The following is a 7,511-nucleotide window of genomic DNA, read 5'->3' on the forward strand; positions in this document are numbered from 1 at the left end:
AATAGAAACAGGTTTCGAGAGTTGACCATTAACAATGAGACGAGTTGAGCATTCATTATAACAAAGTTTAACACCTTTAAGCACGACTGTGCCAACATTGGCATGCTCAAGAAGAGAAAAAAGGAACGAATGACTAACACGATCAAAGGCTTTTGCAAGGTCTAGCTGTAGCATTGCAAGCTGTTTTTGATAACCATAACAGAACTGAAGAACTGTTCGAGCAACGTGTATATTGTTTTGTATAGATCGGCCCCTAATTCCGCATGTCTGGTGAGACCCAATGAGAATCGACATCGCAAATTGCAATCTATTTGATAATACTTTCGCAAAAATTTTGTAGTCCACATTTGACAGCGATATTGGCCTGTAACCTTCGACGGAGCGAAGCTTTTCCTTGTCAGAGGTTTTCGGTATTAAAACAGTGTGGCTTTTGCAAAAAGATCGCGGGAGTGTCTCCATGTCATAACTTATTTCAAAAATATCCAGCAATATGGGAGATAGCGTTTTTTTAAAAGCTTTGTAAAATTCAGCTGAGATGCCATCAGGGCCAGGTGTTTTCGATAAAGGTAAGTTGTCAATTGCCTGCTCAATTTCCTTTATCGTAATGGGTCCATTGATGGCTGCACAGTCATCGTCTTTCAAGGGGCTCAAGAGGGAAACAAAACTAGCCTTCAGGTGAACGTCAGGATCATCAGAGAGAGAACTAAATAAACTTTTTCGAACTTCAAAGTGATGTCTCTTGTATCTGTTATAAGGACACCGTTAGAGTATAAGTCTGGAATTAGTTTAGAAATTGCATGGCGTTGTTCATCCAGTAAAGCTTGACGCGTCGGTTGCTCGGAATTCAAGGTGCGTTGGTTTCGAGATCGAATACGCGCTCCTTTGTAGCGGGCTGCATCATATCTTTGAAGTTGACATTTAATATTTTCGATTTCATTATTGTACGTTCCCGGCATTTCGCATTCCATTTCATAAAGATTGCACAGACTTTTAAGGAGTGCCTTTTCTTCATACTTTTTATAGTAAGACTTAAAGGCTCCAATTTCTATAGCTATAACACGGACTTCTTGTTTAAAAAGCTCCCAAGCAGCAAATATGTGCAAACCAATTGAAAAAGATTGCCTCATTGTCGTCTGGACGCGATTCACGAATTCCTGATCGCAGAGAAGCTTTGAGTTCATCTTCCAAAGGGCCCACTGTGGGCGGAATTGTTTATGACGGTTTTCACCAATTTGCGCAATAACAATACAGTGATCTGAGAACGACACTGCTTCAGTGCTACAGGATATTTTACGAGAGAGGAGCGATGAGGACGCGTAAATCCGATCAAGGCGAGCATAAGAACATCCCTGAACTCTTGTATATGCCGTTACACGGTTCGAGACACCAATGTCAATTAGCCCTGCGTTATCTACAATACCGGACAAAAGCTCGCCACTCCTGTCTCGTCTGCCATTAGGATTGTTACGATCATTAGCGTCACATACACAGTTGAAGTCACCCATTAGTACAGTGCATCTGTCGGAGTCAATTAAATTAGACATATTTTTGAATAAATCAAGTCGTTTCGAAACCTCATTAAACGCATATAGATTGATAATTCGCCACGGCGCTCCTTGCAACAAAAAATCACAGCATATATATCTGCCCTCGGTATCAACACTAGTACTGATTGCTGAACAGGGTAGGCTCTTTCTCAGGAACAGCCAGCAGCCCGCAGATAAACCTTTTGCATGTGAAACACACACGTTGTACTCAGACAGAAAAGGCCGCAGGGCCCTCTCAGTCTCTTCGTCACTCTCGATCTTTGTCTCCTGGATGGCGACAAAGTCGAGACGCTTTCGTTTAAAGAGTCTACGGAGCTGCGCCTGTTTCTGCGAAGACCTAAGGCCACGTACGTTCAAGGTTGCAAAGATAAGTCGCTCAGATTGCGCCATGGTGACTACCTCCTATTGCGCTTATTGTCCCATGTGATCAGTCCTGAGGGTTGATGGTGAGGCTTCCCTTGAACCCCCCTCAGGCCTCCTAGATCGGGATCGCCGACACTTCCCATGGTGCGGGGACGTTCGGCGACGGCGTGACTTCCTACTGACTGTCGTTGGGTCACTCTCCTTGCTTGAATCCGAGCTGTACGTCGCGCGGCGCTTGGGTATTGTTGTATCCACAGAAGCCTGCATATCTTCATCTAACGCCACACCATGATGAAAAAGCTGCTGCGGAGCTGCAGCGCAAGCAGGTGAAGCAACTTCAGCAGGATCCTTCCTAAGTTCTCTTTCTTGTCCTAGAGGCTCTTCGGTGCCATTTTGGGTCAGCGCAGCGTCATTCTTCGTGGGGACTTTTCCTTGTGCTTGAGGCTGTTCGGAGCTATTTTGGATCAGCTGCTTGCCAGATGCACCTGGTTCTTTGCACTCAGAAGTTGCAACTGTGTCAACAGCAGCTGATTTTCTTGTCACTTCTGGATCCTTCTTGGAGGAGCCAGCAGAATCTGAAGTTGACGGTGTGTCTCCTGTTGCATCCAGAACCTCGGTGGCATCCATGATATGCTCTTGTAGGCTATCATCTGGCTGTTGCGTATGCTGCCTCAGTTTGTTAGCGTATGTCACAACACATGTCCTCGGCGGAATGGCCGAAGCGTCGACAGTCGTCGCAGCGAGAAGTCCTGCAATTTCGACGGATGTGTCCAACCTTACTACACCGAAGACAAAGTGGTGGGCGGCCAGGGATCAGGACGAGGCTTTGCGCTCCACAGACATAAAGAATGTGGGGAACGTCGCCAACACGGACTCCATCGGCAAGGGACAAAACAACATCACGGTTTAGCGTCTGCATTTGCTCCATGTCCGCTACTTTCCAGCTTTCTTTTGATATTGTCTTGACCTTCCCAAACACTTGCAGTGCCTCGCGAATATAGGCGTCTTCCAAGTGCTCAGGAAGCCACAGAAGTTTCATCTTTACTTCCGTAGGCTCGGGGTCAATCACGAGGCATCGACGATTTTTGACGAAAAATTCACCTCTTGTGACCAACTTTGTTTTCGTTAGCGCTGACTTGCACGTGACCATCCAAACATGTGACATTTGGAATTGACCTATCGAGCTTATTTCCTTCAAGTCGATAATCTCCCGAAGAGCATCTCTAAAGTCTTGAACCCGGTAAGGGCGACCAGCTAAGTCCGCATGTCGAAAAACCGAATCCACAACCAGCTTACCGGTGGGAAGGCGAGGCAGTACAACACGGTAGTCATTGCTGCTGGCTGAAGCCTGAGCAACACCTCGGCCCATGGCCGATAAATCCTTGGTGGCGGAGAACATGAAAAACGCGACCGTTCGGACCGTCGTCTTCCTCAATTACACCATTCGTTTTTTTTTATTGCCTGCTTAGACATACACATCGGAACACAAACACAATCAGATGTCAAACACAAGAATACATATTACATAAGTGCATAAAGTGAGCATGGCTAAAACGATTAGCCAAACCATGGCTGACATGTTGTGGCTAAAATCGTTTCATATACATATACGTTTCATATACGTTTCGATGCCCATTCAGGTACCGGATCCAAAGATTTGTGTGCTTCCAGGAACCTGCCCACTGATTCACGGAAATACTCCTGTGCCGATCTTGCATCTACATCGACATGACGTGCGGGCCTTCCATATGCAGTGCAATCCCATGAGCATAACTGCGTCAAATGGGACGCTATCTTCATTTTCCACAGATAAGAAACGGATTCCTCGCGGGTCTAGGGGAAAGTCTTTTTTCAGCGTTCTTTGCAATATGTCCCAAAAGAACACGCCTTCGCAGCATTCTAAAAAGACATGCTCAATGGTCTCAGGCTTTCTACATATAAAGCAGAGCACACCTCAAGGTACATACATTCCCTTTTCGTCTATCTATGTTTTAACCTCTAGTGTCTCGGTGTGCAACCTGAAGAAAAAGGACTTGGCTCCTGGAGCAACGTACATTCGTTTTACACGCTTCAGAATATCGCTTCCTGGATTGGCACTATACATGGAGCGATACAGAGGCACAGGAAGAAGTATGTCGACAAGGTCCTTGTACAACTTCCTTCATTTCACTTCCGCCAAATATTCGCAAGAAAATCGAGCACGCAAGAATTTATAAGCCGCCACAACTTCCTTCAGGAAACCGAAAACCCCTCCTGCTATAAATTCAGTGGATACGACAAAGTCCGGCACAAGTTTACTTAGTCTAAGCTGCAGTACAGTACGTAAAAAAGGGTCCTTCACATCACGCAGGAAACAGAACCGGTTCACTACTTGCCTCAGGAATAAATGCGACAGGCTGAGGCCTCCATCACCTATACGTCGGAACAGGGTGGTACGGCTTGTCCTCTCCCAAACCGACCCCCAAACAAAAAAATCACGCCATATTCACGGAATGAATGATGATGAGTGGGGCGAAGCTCGAGAGGGGAGATCATCGGTAAAACCGTAACTCTCCCGTGTAAGTTCGCCCATTACATCATTAAGAAAGACGTAAGACTCGCAAGTTCACTTCATAGAACTCGCAACTCGTAAGACTCGCAAGTGCACTTCATTGAACTAGGCGGTCACGTACCACGAAAGACATGCATGCACAGACCCACGGCTTTAGGATGTATAGCGTAGTGGGTTCCTCGCAACTGCACTTAAAATTATGATGATCTATAGCGTAGTGGGTTCCTCGCAAGTGCACTTCGCCCCTAAAATTATGATGATTTAAAGCGTAGTGGGTTTCTCGCAAGTGCACTTCATAGAACTAGGCGGTCACGTACCACGAAAGACATGCATGTACAGACCCACGGCCAGTGCTGGGCAATATCGAAGATACATGTATCTTCGATACTATCTTAGATACTCTTTGGGTATCTTGTATCTGTATCGCGATACGCCTCACCAAGTATCTGTATCTGTATTTCTGATACTTTGAAGAATGTATCGTGTATCTTAAGATACAAGATACTGCGATCGCCCCACCACAGTGCGAAGGAATAAACATTGGCTGAGCTTCGCTTCTCAAGCTGATACTCCTGCCACTAAGTCACCAGAATAAAACTATAGGCAGTGACATTATTTGATATTTTCGCAAGAGTTTTCCAGCGAGGATAGGCGATAAGCTCTGAGCGTCCTTGTATATTGGTTGAGCCGAGTTACGAGGTGGCACTCGTGACATCTCGACGGACGAGCGCACGAACATCTGCGCCCAGCCGAATTTTTGTTTAATCGCTTTTTTTTTAAGTTTCGTCAGTGCCATCACCGCTTGGCACTTAGCCACTCTCCTGTACCGCATACTACAATGCGTGCAGCGCCTTTCGCACACATGCTGATGACGCTGTATAGTCATTATCGAAGTTCCTCGCGTGTGGTGCTTCGTTACGAAGTCTGAAGAATTCAAGAATGGCGGGTTGCTTTGCGTCTCATGGCTTTCACACATCGGCGACTTGAAAGATCTCGTGGATGTAAGTTTGCATTACATGCGATGAGAGTGACTAATATGCAAATAAGACTCCAACAGCTATAGTACCAACGGTACCGTTACTGTATTTAACACAACAAGCATTTACCTAACAGACGTTATCTTGGCGTACGTTTTTTTTTTTCCTTTTACACAAAGAGTTTTTAAAATCATAATTTGATTGTTAGCAAACGTTTTTTGTTAGCTGTCCATTCCATACATTGCCTATGACTTCTATTTTTTTTTTCTGCCGGTTTGCTTACTACATTATGCCTTTAACGTGCTGCCAAGGTAAGCTCTCTGCTTTATTCTCAGTTTTAACTGTCTGCGTCATTTCTGCAACTGTTTGCATATTTATATTCCACTAGAATTTACTGCTATGTAATGCTGATGTTGAGAACAGATATATAACAATCTGTGCGCGCCTTGAGTATACAATAACGATAATTCCGCTTACTGCTAAGTAAAAGAGCAAAATTGAGTTGGCATTACAATAACGTAAATTACTAGGGGCAACTTAAATACGTTCGCAAAGGTGTTCGAGAAACACTGTTATACCAAATGCTCCGTTTTTCTCATGAGCGTCCCAAAGAGTCGTTTTACGCCATTATTCATAGGCACTGAATTTAATTGTCGTAGCTATGAGGGGTTACCCGCCAAGGTTGTCTAGTGGTTAGGGTGCTTGACTGCTGGCCCGAAGGTCGCGGTAGCCGGATTTCGATGGAGGGAAAATGGTAAAGACCAGTGTGCTTATATGTAGGTTTTAGAATCCCAGGTGGCCAAACCTTCCGGAGCCCTCCATACAGCGTCTTTCATAATCATATCGCGGTTTTTCGACGTAAAACGCAACAATTAATATTAGCTCTTGGGGGTGCTTCGTGTATCGTGTTTCTGTACTTATTCACTGTGTTTGATACGGAACCGATTTTCTATATTACTTAGATATATTTGTTTTCGTTGTTTAGGCTTCCCTAATTCTTTTACTGTTGCTAATGACCAGGTAATCGGATCTAATATAAGTGGCAATAGTGTGAATAGCGGCGGTGTCCTGCAGCGCTTTGCGCAACTGTACAATACGTCTGAAACGTTTCTGGGCTGCAGATATTCTTGGCGACGTACACCTGTCCGGTGATCCGTTACTGCGAAAACCGTAATATGCTTACCGGCAAGGTAGAACTCCACATGCGATATTTGCGCCATCGTGCGAAGGCTTCTTATTGAAGTTCATATGGTTAGTTGACAACCCGTTTACTGGTCAACAAGCGGAGCAGCGACTCCCATGAATTACAAAAGCTACAAGCTTGAAGCGCTGTCAGCGAAATGTATACTGAGCAGTCACGTTAAGCAGCTAACACAACGCCAACAAGTTGTTTCTAAATGAAGCAGATATACCTTGAGCAAGAAGTACAAAGCTTTTGAGATACTAACAGAGTTTTCGAAATACAATTGGTCGCAGTTAATAAATTTTCAAGCGAACATTGATGTGCATAGGTGTTTAATGCTGCATTATATAGATATATAATTACAAATTTGAGAATGTATCGAAGTATCTTAAGATACAATTGGAATGTATCGTATCGCGATACAATTTCAAAGTATCTTTGCCCAGCCCTGCCCACGGCTTTAGGAGCTTCGCCCCTAAAACAGCCAGAATTCTGTGCATTACACCATTCGTCTTTTCATTTCATTAATCTTTATTGCAGGGCTTCAGTTTTCACAGTGACATGAAAGTACATTCTGTCTGCAATTATTACACATGCAACAGTGATTCCATGCGAGGTATACCCAGTCGGGTACATCCTTTTGCATTTTTTGCAATTCAAGAAACGAAGTCCGTGACTCGCGAAAGTACTCTATGGCTCGTCGAGAATCAACATAAGCATGACGTACAGCCATTCGGGACCTCCAAATACTGTGAATAGCCAATAACATTGTAATATCATAGGGAAATCGATCATCATTTTCAATCATCAAATACCTTATTCCCTGTGCGTCCAACAGGAAGTCTTTCTTTAATGTCCTTTGCAGGACGTCCCAGAAGAACACCCCATCC

Source organism: Rhipicephalus sanguineus, chromosome 1 (genome assembly GCF_013339695.2).
Source record: "Rhipicephalus sanguineus isolate Rsan-2018 chromosome 1, BIME_Rsan_1.4, whole genome shotgun sequence".
Taxonomy (NCBI): Eukaryota; Metazoa; Arthropoda; class Arachnida; order Ixodida; family Ixodidae; genus Rhipicephalus; species Rhipicephalus sanguineus.